The sequence below is a fragment of the Drosophila innubila genome (assembly GCF_004354385.1).
Source record: "Drosophila innubila isolate TH190305 chromosome 3R unlocalized genomic scaffold, UK_Dinn_1.0 2_E_3R, whole genome shotgun sequence".
Classification (NCBI taxonomy): Eukaryota; Metazoa; Arthropoda; class Insecta; order Diptera; family Drosophilidae; genus Drosophila; species Drosophila innubila.
The window spans coordinates 6,898,890-6,919,600 of NW_022995380.1; the positions used below are offsets into that span (position 1 = coordinate 6,898,890).

General features: G+C 34.5%; 1 protein-coding gene across 4 annotated transcripts in view; it reads right to left on the minus strand.

Moving 5' to 3' along the window:
- The window catches only part of LOC117789427 (furin-like protease 1), a 161,138-nt gene that overhangs the window by 89,285 nt on the left and 51,142 nt on the right, over positions 1 to 20,711 (minus strand). For 2 of the 4 annotated variants that reach the window (XM_034628451.1, XM_034628455.1), the window contains exons 2-3: positions 19,250 to 19,304; positions 2,683 to 2,707 (exon numbers count right to left, since the gene is read on the minus strand). The gene's annotated coding sequence lies outside the window, so the exon portion shown is untranslated. Of the gene's footprint in view, positions 1 to 2,682; positions 2,708 to 19,249; positions 19,305 to 20,711 lie in introns of those variants that run through there. The other 2 variants (XM_034628453.1, XM_034628452.1) reach the window with 2 other exon arrangements.

A 20,711-nucleotide genomic window follows, 5' to 3' on the forward strand; every position in this document is an offset into this window, starting at 1 on the left:
GTTGAGCAGCAACAAGTTGCACGATGGGATTGGCGATTTCACCGGGTAAAATGGGGGCTGGCGCTGGGAACATCCTGGCATTGGGTAACCTTTTTATGCAAATTAAATCACAGCACCTTTAAAGTGTTGGCATTTCGGTTGAGTCCAAATATGATGAGGAAGAGTTCGTAGGCAGATGGAAACGTGTAGCCAACGTATCTGTAAAGCGGCAACAATTTAACTGACAATTGTGACCAGTACTTAAATGGGCATCTATCCACAAAGCACCCTTTTCAGTGGACTGCACCACAGCCACTTCCTCGGACATCCCCCCGTCAAAAGCACAGCAAGGCACATCAATTTATGCGTGGTTGCGTCAAAATTTTAACTGCCCATTTGTGGGTTTGCTCTAAGGGAGAGGGGACGCTGGGACTTGGAACATATTGTGACTGATTATACAGAGGAAAGGCACTGTATACATAATTTAAATCAATTAAATTAGCAGCGATATATACAAGCTCAACCACACAAACATGAAAATGCTAATTTTATTTAATTGAAGTGCTGCCAATATTATCAATGGATTGAATATTTGTAACTTAAATATTAAAATAAACATGTTAACAAAAATGACTACGAACAACGATAGTGGCAGAAATTAAATTACGGAATCAAAATTATAGAAATTCGTTCAAAATGACACGAGCTGCTCTAAAACTTTGAAACATGTTTGCTAAAGCTTTCAAATATTTCTAAAATAGCAAGCATTCGTTCGTTGAAATTTGCACATTAAAGCATCTATTGATTAACCTTTCCAACAATGTCAGTTAGTTAGGCCTACTGCGAATTTCTTGGCCAATGCTCAATGCACCATTTGCAATCAGGCAATGTGAATCAGCAAAAAAATGTTCATGTTCATCTTCTAATCGAATAAGCAAATACCACAACGTTGCACTTGCAGCTCGGAATTTTCAATGCAGGCTACCCAAACACATACACACACACACATAAACATTTACGCAATCAAAGACACACACACACACAGAAACACAGATCAACATATATATCAATGTTATCACGCTCACAAACGCATTAATTACTTGCTTGAATGCGAAACACAAACTGCAGCTGTACCGAGCACTTTAGGTGTAGGTGAATTTATCCGTGTGCATGTGTGTGTGTGTGCGTAAAAGTGCTTGTAAGAGCTGTTCGTTTGGTGCAAGTGGGCAGGGAAGCGACGGCAACAAGGCAAGACAGAATTAACGCTCGTTGAGCTGCCACTTGCAACGCAGTTCGTGGCAAACAAGTGCCACAGATATCGAGTGTCGTTTCCTTTCACCTGCTGAAATCTCATGCACCTCCTCGCCAACATTCCCCCTTGCATAATTGGCGCCAAACAAAAGCGGAATTTGATGCAGCCCACGAAAGTATGCAATGAAAAATTCGCGTTAGGCGATTCAGCTGCCTTCTCTCTCTCTCTCTCTCTCTCTCTCTCTCTTTTCCAGTCTGCCTCCCATTCTGTTTTCCGTTACCGTCTTATTTTTTCGTTGTAGGAGTACTTAATAAAGTTATGATCAACTATTTGAACAGTTAATTAAGCTTTTATGAAGCTATATTCGATATATAAAGTTTTGTCACCTGTCAAGAACCATATGCGATTTATTGATTTTGCTTTGAAAATTTTGTCAATGCCAAAAATCCAATCAAAAGTTGGCTATCAATTGCGTTAGCAAAATTTTTGGTGTTTAATCAGCGAGCATGCAAATGATATGCGCTCCAAAATAGTCCAGAGACTGCTGATATTAAAATTTTAAATACCCTGATGTGATTTAATTGTAAGACATATTTATATATCTGCATTAAGCTATTAAATTGTTTTTTGAACAGCTTTCACAAATAAGTTAATATTAAATATTAAAGCAGTTTAACACAATAATGCACATTATTTTAATTAGATAAATAATGTTAAGTTTATCATTATGCACCAGAATGCAATTTTTGAATTGGAATCTACTTTTGGACTTTTGGAAACTTTTTTAAAAACATATAGTTTAAACCGTATTTTAAAAATAATCAAACTGCATTCAAAATTTATAATACCCCTTTTATGGGGTATAAAATTTGTAGAAAATTGCCCGACACCGTGACAGAAAAAAGTTCGAAATTACATTTCGTTTTGCGCTTGACGCTGCGTTTTCTTAGCAAGCGGTTGCAAGGTTAGGAACCGTGTGGCATGCTTCATTGGGCAGACAAATTTAGTGTCAGGCAGCTGCAATTAGACGGAAAAGCGTTGCATATTCTGTGGCGTTTAATTTCGTGTGCAATTAAAATGGTTAGGGCAAGAAATAATTCGTGCTAGTTTTATGTACTGTGCCTGAGAGTGTTAGAGGGTAAAAGAGTAAGACAGGCAATTTTTAGCCACGTTAATGAGTTGGTGGCTTACTGCGGCCGCACTAAATGGCACAAAACTTTTTGAAACTCTGCCATACATTTAGCATGAAATCTTCTTCTTCTTCCTCAAATCGCTTTATTTTATATTTGCCACTTCTACTGCTCTGCTAAAATTTAAGAAATGGAAGTCTTTCTAAAATTTTATTACCTTAAGAAAAAATAACGTAAGATTTAAGTTAACTGACTTTCAATAAGCAAAATAATCTGAGGACTTAATTAAAATTAATTAATTACAATTTGAGATCCACTTACCTACAACAATTTCAATTAATTGGTTCTGAAATGTATAAGGAAAAGAGAAAACTTCATTAAAATTTAGTCGTCATATTAAAAATGCATAAGAAAAATTTTTCTGGCACACAAAAAACATATTTGACTCAGCCATTAAATTATGCAGTCGTCCTGCTCTTCATTCTTCTTTTCTTTTTGAAATTTCCCAACAGAGTGGAAAACAACTTAACATTTTAAGTACATTTTTTTATGCATTTTTTAAGAGCATAATTACGAAACTGTTTTGCAGGGATACAAAAACCGACAGACAAAATGTCAAATGGCCGCCCCAAATTGGGCAACCATTTTATGGCTAATGGCAGTCGAATGGCATATAAAACGGGGCAGCCCGAAAGCCGCATTTCTCCCATCTCTCCCACATTGAAATATGCGCCCAAATATGCCGCACAAAGTGACAAAAAGTATCCCAATACCCGTGTATCTATGGAAAATGTCGTGCATATTAAAAATGACAGCAAAACAAAGCAAAAGAACGCGGACAAGAAAAAACAAAAAGGAAGACATATATTAATGATGGAGTCGAATGCTGCATATCCTTTGAATGTGATTCACAGCATGGTAATACGATATAGTCATAGGCTTTAGTACAAATATATAGAGTATATATTACGATATATTTTTAAAAGAGAAAAAGTATGTTAAAAATACAATACGATCTTATCATAACACAATTAATGCAATATATAAAGAAGCGACATTGTCAAAACAAACTGAATCATAATGCATAAAATCGATATAGTCATGGGAATTAGTGAAACAAGAGTCAAAATCCTAGTAAGTCAAATGAAATACTATATTTTGATTCAATTTTTTACTAAGAAAAGATAAGGTATAAAGAAGAAAATTGTATTACTACGATATTGCAATGTAATAAGCCATAACTAATAAAAATTGAATAGCTTTATAATATAGTAATCTGATTCATAGAAAATATAATTAATTCGGTATTAAATATTGAATGCTTTACAAAATACTAATATTTTCCATCTTTATCATAGCTTAACTTATTTTTCACAAATAAGATTACAGCTTATTTTAAAATTCAAAAAATATTCATGATGCCAACAATGCATTCCGTTAGAGTATTAAAATTTGGCAGCCAAAAAAGCGCTGACAATCCAAACAGAATTCATCAATGACATCTTGAAGGATGCAACGGATATGATGTTGATCTGACATGTTGTATCCCCCGCTGGATGATGGGTGAATGTTGCTGATGTTTTGGCGACAGTGAGGAGGAAAAAAGTGTCACTACCTTCATTTTTATTCACAACTTATCCATTAACGTTCATGGAAATAAGGGGAGAGGAAAAAACATCGTGATCGATGCTATTCATAGTCAGCTGCAGGTAACTTATTTTTTGCGACGGCAATTGCTTTTGAATATAACAAAAATAATTGATTATTCGCACTTTTTGTCGAAGTTCCTTTAGTGTTACAGAGACATCGGCGCTCTGAATGATTTCAACTACTGTACAGAAAGCATAAAAGCACTTCAATTCAACAACACATATGATATAAATAAGTATTTAATACAGGATTCTCAGCACATTTTTACTATCCACATTTAAGTATATAGTTCCATATGATTTAACCGATGTAACCACAGATCACGGATAACATGGTCAGTCAACTCAAACAGAAAGTTTGGCTTTGGCTATGGCAGAACAAAGGAGTGCAGGATATGCTGCTTATAAATGTCATACACTTTCAGTTTAGTTTTGAAAATATAAAAAGTCAATAATCTGGTATGACGCGGCATTGCCTCTGTTATATTCTTTTTGTGGGGTGGCTTTTTCAAATTCCAAAATTTGATTAGATTACTTACACTGGAAAAATTAATTTACTAAATAACGAATAAATATCTAACTGGATAGTTAATAAGTCTTGCGTTTGTGAATTTTCTTATTTCGCTCTGCGTACAAATTTATATGTGTTGTTGTATTATAAATTTTGTTTGTCATAATTTACTACTTTAGTAAAGTCTTGTTTGTTGTAGATTATGCTATGCTTCAACGTAAGGCAGTCAATTAAGCTTCACGTTTTGTCTTGAGCTAAAACAGTCTTACAATTGGCCCATTCATATTCCAGCTGCCCCCCATTAAACATCCCCAATTTCAATTGCCTTAATTTTATATTAAGCATTTCACTTCCACTTCCCGTTGTGCCACCCACTGGGGCGAGCAATTTGGCCTGATGTTTGCGTTAATGTCACACATGCATCATAACCGCGGGGTGTATGTCATTCACCACAATTGCACCCTTAAGTGGTGAGGGGAAGGGAACAGTCTGCAGGTCGGCTAAGCTTTGGCTAATTATGCATGCAAATTCATTTAAATGCCATTGTTAAAATGATATTTGCCACGAGGTATTGTCATGCTGATAGCACAAACAGGTGGTACATGGGAATAAGAGGGAAAATGGACAAAGTGGGGAATTCACATACATATCACAAATGATAAAACTTAATGGATTGCAAAAGAAGATCATTGAGCAAAGTGTTTTGTTTAGCTGCGGGACAGTTGCCTTCGAGCATTAAACTCTCTTTAGCTCTTTAGTACCATTAAATTTAAATGCTGTTAATTCCTTTATTTTTTTTTAATTGTTTTATTTTAGACCTATTTATTTGGTACAAGGGAACATGGGCTAGTATTTATTGTTTTATCTTATTATTCTATTTTGTCTTATTTTTATACCGTTTCCTTTCGTTTACTGAAAAAGACATATATTAATGAATGTTTTCAACTTAAAATATACGATTAAATATAGCTTAAGATTTCCAAAAAGAACACTTATGCAAATCTACCTTTTGTGGTACTTTGATCTCTTTTCGTATCATTTTATTAATAAATTTGCATGGAAAAAAAAAATAAAAACACAAAATGCAATAAATCTTCTAGTTATTGCTTCACGACCCGCTTTCAGCCGAAATCCTTGACAATAAAAGTTTAGAGCGAGGGAGGATTGAGAATTTCAATTTCTTTCTTATACCTTGTATGGGAGCACAATTTAAACTGATTTTTCAAGTGTTTGGCCACTTCAAAATGTTTCAACATTTACTCCAAAAAAGGTAACGAAGCATTAAATTAAAACCTCGAAAGCCCACTCACATCTAAACCTCCCCTTGACCTGCTCCGCCGTTTTCCATTAGCAACAAAAAAAAAGTTACCTTAGCTTCAGCTTCACTTATTTTTACTGTATTATTTGCTTAAACTTTTGCTAAAGCATTATTATTATTATTATTTTGTTCGCATTGTTTCTGGCTGTTAGGGAGCGGCGGGCTTTAAAATATGGCACAGGTAAAAGCGTTGAAAACAACTTCAACAAAATATTTCACAAAAAACATTATGCACGACTAGATGATGCTCTCTACCTAGTTGTAAAGATTTCTCGAAATTATTTGTACAAGAAAATACGTGCACTTAAAGCAAATATATCTTATCGCAGAACTTTCGTACTTTTTAGTCTATAATAACCCTCAGTACATTCAGCCAATGACAGGGTGTACAGAAAAAAAGTTAAAATGAGTCAAAGTTACAACATCATTTTTACGAGCCACAAAACTTCTAGTAAGTTGGGGTAATATTTTCCAAGAACGTCCGTCAGCATGTCTTTCACATATTTAAATAAATATATCTGCTTTAATTGAGCATTAAAATGCAATGCCTAAGGCATCTGTCAGCGGCCAAAACTTAAACGGACGGAAAGACAGTTTCAGCTGTGGCCAAAACACAGAAACCAATGACAAAATTGACAAAGGCAAAGCCACAGGCAATTATGCTGGCATTTCTCGGATTGCTCGACCAGCACAAAATACATGGCTCGTCTAAATAATTATTTACTGTTGCCTAATTTTCAGAGTAAAAGCGCATAAGCCTCAACAAACCTTTCGAGTACAACTTAATATCGAGACCTCCTTCATTGAGGGGCTTTATTAAATCTGCTTACTGTGTTTACTTTCGACAGTGGACAACCACATTGACCAACGAGCCAGAAGCTGCAGCTGCCACACACCCCAACAAGTAATAATAATAGTAATAGTTATAATTTACTACGAGAGAGATTCAATTCCACAACCTTGTTGTTGCTGAACAAGACAAAGTTGCTGGACCAGAATGCAACCCCTTCATTAAAGTCCTTAAAACAAAAACCTCCAACTCCAACTAGACCTTAAAAATGTTGACTAATTAGCTGCAGTCGTTTTCTTGTTATTCTTTTTGTTGCAAGGCAGATGGTTATATTAAAGTAGTTTGTTTTGACAAATATTTGCGGGAAATGTAGTTGCATTTTTATATATTGAAATAAACTTTTAAAATGTGTTAGTTTAACCAGTTTTGAGAAACAAATTTATTTATACCAGTAATGCTTATTATTTTGAAATTAAAAATAATCAAACGTAAATTAATTAATATAACACAAATTAAAAAAATATTTTTTGTATCTAACTAAATAAATTAGAAAACAGTAGTTTAACATAAATGTTTCCTTCATAACTCTTGCAATCGCTGATTTCTTTAAAAAATTGTCAATAGATTTTGAACTAATTGTGTTTCATACTTTTACCACATACAAGTTTTCAATTAAGCTATTCATTTTCCAAATATTTCTTATGATTATTATGGAACTAGTTTCAATTTGAACATGTTCATTAGGATAAGGCAGAGACCGCAACGAAATTCTCACTTTATATCACAGAGAAAACTATGCAGGAAGTTCAATTAAATGCCACCCGACAGCCTAAATCATGAATTTGCCACAGCGAGCGATATGTGGCAGGCAGCATGTGGCATGCAGCATGTAGCATGCAACCAACAAGCAAGTCATGGCCTGACATAACTACACGGACAGTCAAGTCAACTTAAATTTGATTATGTGCACAGCAATGCAACCTCAAAACGACACGATACAACACATACACACCCACTCTTACTCGCACTTACACGCACACACACACATGCAAATCTGTTGACGACGAGTTGAAAATGATGCTGCATAGTTTTAGGCGTCGTTTTGCTGGCAGCTGCTGCTCAGGCAATTTTCTTGCATCTCATGCAAACAAACCAACTAAACGAAGAGTTCATACCACCTCCCCCACCTCCTTGCAACAGTGCTCTCTCGTAGCCCTTCAACGTAGCCAACAGTTAAATGTTTTAATTTTCATGCCTTCATGGCTTCTTCTTTAGCCCCCTCAATGCATTTTGCCGCAGTGTTTATGACAAGCAGCGCAAACATACAAAATTTATTTAATTAAAATCTCTGTGCGTGCCTAAGTATTTTTCTGTTGGTGTGAGAGTGTGACTGAGTATATGACTGTGTGTGTGTGCTGCACTCGTTTTGGGCTATAATTGAATTGCTGGCAGTGTCGGAATGAGTAGACTAATGTGTGTCTATGCACTTCTTCTTCGGCTTCTACAACTGGCATCCAGCAGTATCTGCAACTGCAGCAAGTGTCAGGTGCTCGCGCCACGAATTATGCAATGCAAATTCTTTTCATTTTAATTAAAAACTTCCGTATCTTTCTTTTGTTTTGATGCAAACAACTAACTGACAGCAACAGCAAGCAGATTGTGATAGAGTAAAAGACACTAATGATATGCAAAACAAAAAAAAACAAAAAACTAAAAAAACAATAACAATAACAAATAAATCCCCCGAGCCGAGTCTGCTCAACTTTGAGATACCCTGTTACACACATATGTACATACGGGCCAAAAGATATTACTACGTACAAAAGTTTTTTGATTTTATGTCACCGACTGAGAAACATTCTGGACTTATTTTGAATAATAGTCAACAATGGTAAAAATAAAATATAATGCAGCCATCCAACATCCCATATTTAGAATATAAACAACTATACTCCCGTTACTCATTTGTTTTATACATTTATTATTTTATCTATTAATTTTAAACTCCGAAAGTATACAAATTATTGCATACATTTCGCTCAATGCGTGACTTACAAACTAAAAAAAGCTATAACAACCGTTTTATTAGCCAATATTGATTCTATTAACTAGGATTTTCCAAAATATTGAAAGACAACGTCTATTATCAAAAATAACATTTTATATTTAAGTCTTTAAGTCATTCACCATACAATTGTGCCCTACGATTAACAGGTATAAAAACAAAAAAAAATATTATAAATAAGAATAAAGCGTGTTGGAATCGCATAAATGTATTTTTAACGATTTGCATACACACACATACAAACATGGAGAATTTTATGCTATTTTTCTTGGCAACAGCTGTCAATTAAAAATTGGTGTTATTTTGTTATTATTGCATCGGTCATTTAAATGCAAACGATAACAAAGTGACACATTTCAATGACAATGACACTATCAATTACAAAATATTTTACATATTGCAATGCAACATGGCGCCAGGAATTTAATTAGTATTTACATGGAAGTACACTGGACTAACAAAAGTGATTGACAGTTGAAAGCTATGCACAAATGTTAGAGTGCTCTGCCAACAAATACATACCTATGTATATGAACTCATTTTCAAGGTAGACTCTAAAATAAACATAGTCCTTGTGTGGAAAACAACGTCTTAATAGATATCTGCATATTCTGCAGAAAGAGAACGAGATCATCATATGCCTAATATATTTATATACGACTTCTAAATTTCGATTATGCAATCGAAATTAGACCATCGATTTTGTTTTGAGCTCTACTTGGCAAGTAGTACTTGCTGAATTACTTTTCTTTTTAACCGCAAAATAACATTTTTATGAAATTTTCGAACTCATTTGTTAAGAATCTTATGTAGAGTATGAGGAAATTTCGGAATATAATACAACTGACATGACTGAGACACCTTTCAGGTTTCATTGCAGACGCAAAGTGAAAATAAGTTTTTTTTTATTTAAAAACATCCTTGCGTTGCATACATTAAGTCTGACACAAGTTTCACTAGGCAGACGACAGCTAGACTGACAGGCAGACGGACAGGAGGACTGTGCCTGGCCAGTTGAGGCGTACAGTTCTACAGTAGGCAGGAGGCGGCGAGTGGGCGTGGTCAGTCTGCTTAGGCAAACAAAATACCAGCAATGCATGCATAAAGAATTTCAATTTGTGCGTCATTCCATTGTCTGACTGAATCTTCCCTTTTTCTCATTCTCTAAGAGATTCTCTTTCTGTGGCGTTGCCTGTGCAAAAATATTGTTGCATACATTTAGGTGTTGCAGGCACGTACGCATGCAGCAACGCCCTCAAAGCACATAGTACAGTACACACTATTTATGTTTAAATGGAGGCAAAACAAAGAGAGAAAGAGAGACAAGCTACTGCAACTAAAGTCCTGCAGATTAATGTCGAGTCACGCAGCCTTCTGACCAGACCGGCAATCCGGAAAGGCCGCCCAACCCGACTCATGATTTTATTTTTATTTAATTTTTAAGATACAACCAAGCTCATCAGATTTCCGGTTTCCAACAGATGATCCAAAGGCTTGCCAAGCTTTCATACATTACTTGAATAGTTTTTATTTCAATTAATATGACATATTTTATGGTTCTATGTAATTCACCCATTTGAGAGCCATTTCTGAAGCCATTTTGAACAATATTAAACTCACAAGTTTTTTATTTAAATGTACAGGGTATCTCAGTGTGAAACACATTTGTTCTTAGTTATCTCTTAGTACTTTATATGCAACGCGTGCGCCATTTTAACGATAAGCGTAAAAAGAAACAGGAAAAAAAAGGAGAGTATGATAAATTGTTAAAGGATAAGAATGAAATCATTAATTGCTGTACAATTTTCTCATTACGTGCATGGCACTCAACCACAATGGGGTATGCTTGATAATAACTTTAATGAATTCAGAACTCCAACTTCGATTAGATATAGATGTCGATAAAACTGTGGAAAAATCTCATCAACTGCTCATTACATTCATGATACAGTGTGAAAATTTAAAATAATGTGTGTTGTAAATGGGGGTGTTTATTGCTCTGGCTGGGAAAAGTCTTCGGACCGTGTCAGCAGGTGAAGCTATTTACGTGCAAACTGCAGTGTAAAGCCATTTTTATGATGATTGCCCAGAGAAAATAGGGTGTTCCAACAAGTAAAAAATTTGACTGTAAAGATGGAAGTAGAATTAGTTTTAAACTAGTGACGAAAGCAGCACGAAGGGTGTATCAATAACTAGAAAAAGCTCAGTAAATTGATAAAAAATAATAATTTGAGCACCCCTTTTGTTAAACAAATATTCTCTTCATGCTGAGTAAGAGATTGAGAGAGAAAGAGAGCGAGATAGACAAAATTAAGTTCAAAGAAATAAGGTCAACAGTCCGACGGTAAAGCGAGATAAAGGTAAATGTAAAAATATGACTAAGAGATAAGCATAAATCAGCGTATAACGCAATTACGTGAACTGAGCAATAAGTGGAAGTCAGCGACAGTTGGCCAAGTTAGCACTGAAACACTGGACGACCAAAACCAGACAGAGACAGGATGAAATCGTGCCAAGTGCCAACATTAATGAGACTACTCAGCAGCATATTATGATTGATAAACGGTAGAAGGACTGTAGGGGCAACAACAAATTGCTGCAATATTCGCTTTAACAAAATTGTGACAAATCTAAGCGAATGAGGGACAGAGAAACAACATACAGAATGAGAGAGAGTGGAAAAAAAGAGCATAATGTGCATGTCAGCGTTAGATAAGAAACAAAGTCTGGAAGTTCCTTACCACGCGGCAGCATCGGGAGAAAAAAATGAATGTAGCAACTGGAATGGAATTGTTTTTGCCCAAAGTCATAACCAACAGAGAAATGAGTAAGTTATTCAATTATTTATGATTCTGCAGAGCGTAAAATGCTTTACTTACTCATTTTAATGCCACATCGTGTAGCCTAATTGGAAATTATGTGCGGCAAGTTAAAGACTGCGACGCAACAATTCAACAATGGGCAACCACAATGAAGATAGATGCCAGATTATGGATATACCCTGTAACTAAGATATGTAAATTCCTTGTAGACTGTAAAAGTTAGGTGCACATAAATCTATTAACATAATTATTCTTATCATGGATGAGACCTGTAGCTAAGTTTTCGACCGGCAAGAAATTCTCAATGATCAAGTGTATATTACGCAAGTTTTTTTTATAATATTTTGACATTTTAATGACAAATGAATGAATTTTAAAAACCTATAAAAAAGTATTATTATACTAATATATTTTATTATAATACATTTCATAGCAACTGACAATGCTTTGTGGGCGAAATTGTCATACATGTCAAACAAAATTCGTTGCTGTAGCAAAGTTTATGCCCAAAAAAAATATTTATTTCAATGTAATGTCTAAATAATTTATATCGTGTTAAAAAATATTAGCTTTAAATTGTCCGAAATTTTTTTGGCTAATTCAAAGCAAAGTGTTTACTGTAAAATTTGGTTATTGACAACTCACATCTTATTTGTCGTATTATTCTATTCCATCCCTCAATGTCCTTTCTCACGCATTCCGAGGGTATTTATTAATGCAGTAGGGCCGTAAATAAAGTAATTTAAATATACGAGTAAATATTCAAAGTATCTTGATTAAATGTCGAATACAAGCTAATTGAGTGCAAAATTTGGGAATTAATTTAAAACTTCAGGAATTTATGGCTACCCATCATCTAACACTGGACCGTTGCGATTCCTGACCTTCTTCCCTCCTCGATCCTGCGGTTCCCTATGCCATTTACCATGGCTTTACTTAACATTTTCAGCTTGTCATGCGGTCAAGGTTTGCAGAGCAATAAAGGCTGTTCATAATTTAGCAGTTGAGTTGTATGCTTAAGATGAAAGTGTTTGGTTGGGTGGTTACGTGGTTCGGTGGTTCAGTGGTTCAGCTGTCAAGTATAGAACAAAGTGCTTGCTAAGACCGCAAAGTGTTGAAGTGGGTTCGGGGTCCGTAGTGTGACATGTTATTGAAAAGGCAAAATGCTTATAAATTATGCTATAGAGTGTCTTATGTATAAAGATCTTAGAACACTTTAAAAATTTGTTTAAGTCCAAGATATTTTAGTTTAAAGTAAAAAATAACATAAATTATTGGTCATTTTTTATTTTGCTTTCACCCGAAAGTATCTATTTTCCGAAATAGCAATTCAATTTACTGGTCAAACAAAAAAAATAGTTCGCAAAATTCTCTCGACAAAACCTGTGCCAGTTGTGATAAATTGTTTTGCTCACCTTTTAAAACAAAGCGCGACAGTAAAAAATATAATCTTTACAGCCTGAAAAAATAAGTCATTTCAATAAAGGAATAAATGAAGAGAATGAGTACAAAATTTCATCAAACACATCAACCAATGACATCGACGACAAATAGTGCAATTTTTGTACGTACGCAGCAATAAAAGTTGAGGGCCGAGGGCCGAGGCCGAAACGCAATTTGTTAATGGAAGCTCAATTGAAATGAAAAACTAAAAAAACACGCATTTGCCAACTGCCCACGCACACAGTTAAATAAATAAACGCCAAACGAGCGCATCAAATAAATAATAAAACATATATAAAAACCATTTTCTTGTTTACTCCACTTTAATTTGTATATCCTGTATTCTAGCACTATTGAGTATGCACGATTATCTACATATAGCCCCAACTCAAAAGAATTTTGAAGCTTCGTCAAAATTATTTTTTTATGCTTGCTGTATGGCATCTTATAAGTCCATTAGTTTGCAATAAGAAATACTCCACTTGTTATAAATTGGTATTCATCGTTCTTTTTAACTTGCAGCTAATATCTCAATTGATTTGTAACAACAAAGTTTTATCCTATTCCTTTATAATCGTTTTATTAACAGAGTTGCCATTAGCTAAGCTCAAAGCAACTGCACTGTGAGTAATAGTATAATATATTTGTTTAATTTGTATTTATTTATCTATCGGCGAATATACAAATTCGGAACATTTTTTTCAACGGGTTTATGCAAATAGCCAAAATGTTCCGAAATGCGATACACATTGAGCATTTACGCATTCATTCACAATCCAATGCATCAAGTGAACCTCGATTCGTCAGAGTAACATACACCAACATATTTATCCAATAAAGTAAACCTTCATCTTAAATTCGTGCTTATGTTTACTTTCCACACAAAGAAAAAAAACCACTTCAGTCAGTCATTCAATCAGTCAGTCGATCAATAGAAGTAAGCAGCAGCTGCCTTCGGGAAACTAAAAGGATACTCAGCAAAATTTCGTGTGACTTTTTCTATTGCTATTGTTGTTGGACCAATACTTTTCAATAACTCTTACAGTAAAACGAATTTTATATGATAAATACACATACATATAGTCATACTCATGCATATTGGCTTGCACAAAATGCATTCCGTTTTACCAATACCATAAAACTCGTTTATTCTTTATATTTTTTCAAGAAATTGTTGATTGTTATTGTTTTTATTGTTGTGGCAAATAAATAGTTGTTGCCATTGTAGTGCTCACGTAGTCGTCAAGAGTAAAGCCTTCAGCCACTTGCGATAATAACTATAAGGCAATAAATAAAGCCAAATTGTGAATACCCTTAACGAAAACAAGGCCAGAAACCAATAAGAATTTATTTATTAATTTCACGTACAAAAATCATTTTACTTTCAAAATAAAAAAACATCTTGAACAAATAAATAACAACTAGGGGAGTTCCAAAAATGTAACACATCTGAATATTATATTTTTTTTTTAAAGTTTAAGTAATTTTTATTAAGACCTCGTCTCACCGCAGCTGTTAGTAATTTCTCTGCAGTTCTGCCATTTTTGGTATTTCATTTTATTTGTATATCGTTCAGAAAGCCGCAATCTTTCGTATAGTCTTTCAACTCGTACAATACAATATTTTATTTATTTGCCAGCACGTTTGAACTATGAAATAACCACGAGAATGTTTGCCATTTCGTGGTCAATATATGGTTGACCCACATGGCAATCGCAACGAGGTCGCAACAAGGTACAACCATACAGAAGGAGATGGTTGCCAACCAGAATGTCAGCTAGTTGCCATATTTTTTGTTATTGTATAGTAGTGCACAACAAAATGGCCGTCAGTATTTGTGCTTGTTTTACCTTTGAGTTCACAGTGTCTGGCAGCAAACCAGAGGTTGTTTAATTATACCCAATTAAAGTGCAAACCCAGGTATGAAAATCATACATCAAACTAACACCAGACCCACAAATATTTGACTTAGGACGTTTGCTTAACGACATCAAACACAGAATCCGATCTTCAATCAATTATGCAAATTAAATTTAACGAATGGTTGATTGGCAAAAATAAATCAGAAAGTGCTTCACTAAAAAAAAAAAAAAATACGAACACATATTTTACCTTAGGAACTGGAAAAGAATGTAAATCAGAAAGTAATTATATAATTATCTATTTAGAAAATCAGAATTATATTCGTTTAGTTTAATAGTTATGCTACCTCATGTACAGGGTATAAAAAACACTACACTGATAGAAAAAATGTTCTAAAAACAAGATTTTGGTCTCAGAACTAAGATTTTCGGTCTAAAAAATGCGTCGAGAACATCAAATTCTTGAATTAAGAGAACACATCTTGATTTTAAGAACATTTTAAATAAGACCAAGTTCTTATTTTAAGAATATATGTTCTTAAAATTAAAATCAAAAAATAAAATAAATTAAACTTATTTTTTTATATTTATATTTTTTTTTATTTTTAAATTTTGATTTATTTATATTTTATTCTGTTTTAGTAATTTTATAAATGTTTTTTTAATTTTTTACGAGGGGGATTCGAACCGCCGCCTACTGCTTCACAACTGAAGCGGTCTCTCTAACCAGAGCGCCACGGTGCCATAATTTGTTTGATGCGAAATAGTACCTATTTATACTTTCCTAACAATTTAAGATTTTTATTCTTATATTAAGATTTTAAGATTTTTTAGATTAATAATCTTAGTTTTAGTAATTTGGTCTTGATATAATCTTATTTTAAGAACAAAATATTTAAGATGAATGTTCTTGATTTTAGAACTTGGTCTTTTTTTTCAGTGTATATACACAAATCTATCCGATGAGATGCGTGCCACACAAACGTCAACAAAAAGTATAAACACAAAATACGAAAATAAAGGAATGACAACATCTAGCTTCTCAACTAGCTCGGCCGACTGACTGCAGCTTAACATCCTTTGAAATTCCTCATGTCTTGTTTCTATGCTTTCTATATTTGCTGAGAAAACATTTATGTAAACTTTATTTTATTATAAAAATCGCATTGGCAGAGCATTCTGCATTGCATTCTACATTTTTATTTTGTTTTTGCAACAGTTGCAAGCATACAACATTTGCCAATAGATTTGCAGGTTCAGAGTTGCCGAGCTAGGTTCTGGCTTTCCTTCTCGCCTTATCTTGGCCACACAATTTGTGTGTCGTCGATTGAATTGCCTTTTATTCGCCTGCTGTGTCGCTTTCAAGTTTATCGTTCCTCCCGCTCTTTCCTTCCAAGGTTCCATTACAATATGTTTTTTTTTCTTTCTGCACTTAGAAATGTATTTGCTTGGTCTTAAACTTGGCTATAGTAGTATGAAGTTGTTGTCATTATTTTATTTAAATATAGATCTATAAAATAACTATTTTACTTTTAATGCATTTCACATTTGATTTGAAATCTTTTATGCTTTGCATATTGTATCTGCAGGCAATTCACATTATATCTTTTTTCAATTCCAATTGCTCTCTGACTTTATCAGTAATTTTTGTGGTCCGCACAGACTACAAATCTCTTCTGGGTTAATTTCCATAACAGCCTTTTCAAACAAACAGTGCGGCCTGTTTGCAACTATCCAGAAAATTATTGGGCTGCTCTGTGCAAGGATTTCCATAACAAACATCAACCTGGGACAATTTTTAGCATAGGTTTGCCATTTTCATGTGCTCAAAACCCCAGGACTGTCTAAAATTTATTGATAAGCCTGATGTGCCCCAGTTGGCAGTATGCAAGGTACACCGTCAACATCACCACACAATGCCACCACACCACCACACAGCACCACCACATTACAGAGAACCACGATATTCCCGTTGCCTGCTGCCAAGTTAACTTTTTTGGCCATTTCACCTGGCCCTGGCTAGATGGCTGAATGGGTGGATGGCTGGCTGGCTTCAACCAACAAAATATGTGGCCAATTATAGCAAAAACAGACGTTTTTACGTGCAGTTTGTTTCGGTTCGGTTCGACTATGGTTTTCTCTCTCCAATGTTTTGTGTGAGGACCAACCTACTAACTGGCTAATTTATGGCTAGAAACTGCTGCGGGCACTCTTTTAAAGAAGGGCAAGAGATGGGCCTTTGTTGTTTTGTCTAATCATTTGCCATTATTCAGTAGCGATACGCTTAATCGCTGTCGGGTTTGCCTTCTTGAAATATTACGTATACGTAACATTTGCTTTCTAAATTATATTTCAAGCCGAAGGGCCGCAATGAATCAACGTAGAAAAATATCATCTATTACATTCTTGTATTTATGCTCGCAAGAGAGCATTCGATTTTGGAAATTTCTCCTTTTAAGCCATTCGTAAACGTTGCTTTCTTACATTTTTTTTAAATCCACTTTCAATTTCAACACGAATAATGTCACCGACATTGGCATAATTGAATCTATATAAATTTATTGACATTGTGATATACTAAAGCCAAAACCTAAGAAAATAATGCATTTATAATGTGACAAAAGGGGATTTACGCATTACGTGATGCTGAAAGTAAAACAAAAGCCCTTAATGGCACATACTTTTAGTATAGCAATCTATAAGTTTACAACCCATGACTAAAAAGATACCCTATAATCAGAAGCTGATAATGACAATCGAAGATTCACTTAGATACCCTTTTAATTTGTTTAAGTAATCATTATCTTGAGCATTGGTCTTACTTCTGCCGTTCTGCTAAAAATTAAGGATCTTTTCAACCATTTCCAAATATATTACGAGTCAATTGTTGATGGCAATATGAAGTTGTAGTAATCTTGAATTTCATTGGTCCACTTTAGTCATTTTACAGGGTATATAACAGGCAATAACAACCGCAGTGCAAACGCGTTGGCGGAAAGACAAAAAACTAAAAATCGCATTTTCATGTTTATTGTCAAACAAACGAACATCACAGACATGGAGGGACAGAAAAGATAGACAGAACAGACAGACAGATAAACAACAAAATGTCAAATGTTGTTGTTGGTTGCCATCGTACGTTTCTTGGCCTTCGCTGTCAACGCCATCGTTATTGTTATCGTTATCGTTGTTGTTGTCGTTGAAGGCAAATATTTGTGCAGCCAAAAATATAAGCAAAATAAATTGTCGGAAAAAGGAATTTGATTTGAAATTGAAGCTGGTTGGCTGTCAGTCTGACATGGCAAAAATATGTACCTCTTGGTCTCCAATATGAATATAATTTAGCCTTATCCAAGACCAAAGCAGCCTTTTACATATATATTTAAATGTATTTCCAACTATATATATATATATTTTTTTTTTATGATGTGTTTATCAACTGTCAGGCAAACACTAACAATAAGCCAAATGGCTTTGAGGCTGGCCAACGTAATACTGAAAATAGTTCACTTTATTTGCATTTTTATGTAAATCAAGCACAAATAAGTTGATGTAGTCCTGCGAAAATCCCCCACTCAATCTGAGCGTGAGATCCTTTAGCGTAAAAAATGTGCACATTATGCATAATGAAATGGATTTCTAAGGTCTAAAATGATAAGGACACTTTACATTTTTCACTTTTTTCTTATTTATTCCCCCAACAATTTATATTTTGCTTTGATTTGCTTTTAGTTGACAGATATTAAATGCGTCGACTGACAAAGCGTTTTAATAAATGGAAATCATCATAAATATGTGTGTTTAAATTTATTCTGTAAATCAATATTAACCTAAGAATACAATTATTTATGTGAAGTTTTCTGATTGGATTTAGTTCAAGAGTTTTCAATATACCGTATAAATATAAACGTTTAATCTGAAGTCGATTTCGAAAGAATATAAATCAAACTCAATTAAATGCAGTCAAGTCAAAAATTACAAAAAAAATTGGGATTTCACAGAGATAAATAACGGAAAAAAACTGAAATTAATTAATTTAATCAGATTAATGAAGGAACGGAGAAGCATTTCATTTTACCGCAATAGTTATATAAATATTCTTGCAAGCTATTTTCTATGGAATTTGTATGCATTGAATTATTTGAATTTACAAATGTAATTCAGATTTAGTGATAGAAACTTGATTATCTGCTTAGCATCAGCCTGCTCATTAATCTTTAGTTTCTTGTTTCTTTATGTCAATCAAATGGAATTCCCGTGCCTAGATTCGAAATGGCATAGAATATTGGCGTGTCCAAATGTACAAATGCTCATTGAATAAACATCCCTTAAGTCTATATACCAGATATACAAATACATATACATTTATTTGCTTTTTATGTGTGGTCCAACGCCAAAAAGTATGCTAGAGCATAAATTAACACTCACATTTTATGTGAACTTTGCAGACTTCAGAAACCAAGAATCCAGACGCCAGACTTAACTGTAAAGATAATAGATACAAATAGAAATAAGTACGTAGTATATAAGAGAAGGGAGAGTGAAGTGTTACAGCGGAAAGTAAAGCTAAATAGGAGAGACTCAATTAGGTATATTTGTGCTTTGCTGTGTTCTGAGTTCAAGCCCAAAGGCGCCGCCAATGAGGCAACTGAGTGCGTCGTTGTGTCCCTTCAAAAAGTTAATGTTTATTTTGATTGAGATTTGCCAGATATTCAGGATATTTCAAGCTGAAATTAACGCACACATTTCGAGAATTAGTTTGTCGGTCTATTTGCCTTCCTGTTTGTTTGTTTATTTGTTTATCGGTTTACTATCAACTCAATGTAGTTTAGCACTTAATTTGTGTGTAGATTTTGGGCACATCACCAATGTATTTTCACCGAACTCCAACTTATTTTTATATTTTTTTGTAAAACCTTTTGATCAAAGTTTTAAATGAAATGCAGTCAAAACGTGACGACAGACGGCACAAGAGAATTTTGTATCAAGAACATGGACTTAAAGCTTTCAAAGTTTTGTACCAAAAGCCCGGCTACACTCAATAAGCCGCAGTCGCTTAGAATTTAAATGCCAAACATAAACAAGAACAAGTAAGAACGCTTTGGGTTAAGACAACTCGTTAAACTGATATCCTACATATTTCGCACTGAAGTTGCTGGTTTTCAGCTTTTTGTTAAAATTATTCTGTGATTCCGATAAACTTATATGAGACAAAAATATATTTTATACCAAAAACAAACTTTCAACAAATAAATTGAATATTTTATTTTAATCCGCCAATATTTCAAGTTTACATTATTATGTAGATCTAGAATTCAACTATTTCGTGGTAAATAACCTCTCTATTATTTAAAGGGTATACAAAAGGGCGAGAAACCAAGTCGAAATCTGTGCCAAAACCAAAAAAATAAAATGCACTAGTTTGCGGTGAACGATTTTATCTGCAGCTTGGAAAATCCTTTTTGCTCAGTCCAAATAAAAAAAAGGTGTTGCCCGCAACCGGAACGCGACAGACGAACGCCAAGAGCACCACAGACCAGCTCACACCCAACATTAAGTTCTCACCCAAACCCTTGCGCATTGTTGACTTGCCGTCTTCAGAGAGCGAGAATGGGAGGGAGAGCGAGAGAGGGTGAGGGAGGGAAGAAGGCATCCTTACGATTATGTGTGTCAAGTGGACACCGCTTGGTTGCACCCGCACCAGAGCATTCGGGTTCGGTTACCTACTTGCCCCCAAGTTGCTTCTCCGTCCCTCTGTCTGCCTGTCATTCATTTGGTTCGTCGTGTGCCAGGTCAAAAGCAAATCGCTAAAGTTTACGCTGTGCGTGGTTAAGTCCTCGGTGGATGTTTTAAATAAACACAGAGCTAAAGGTTTTCAACGAAAGGGATA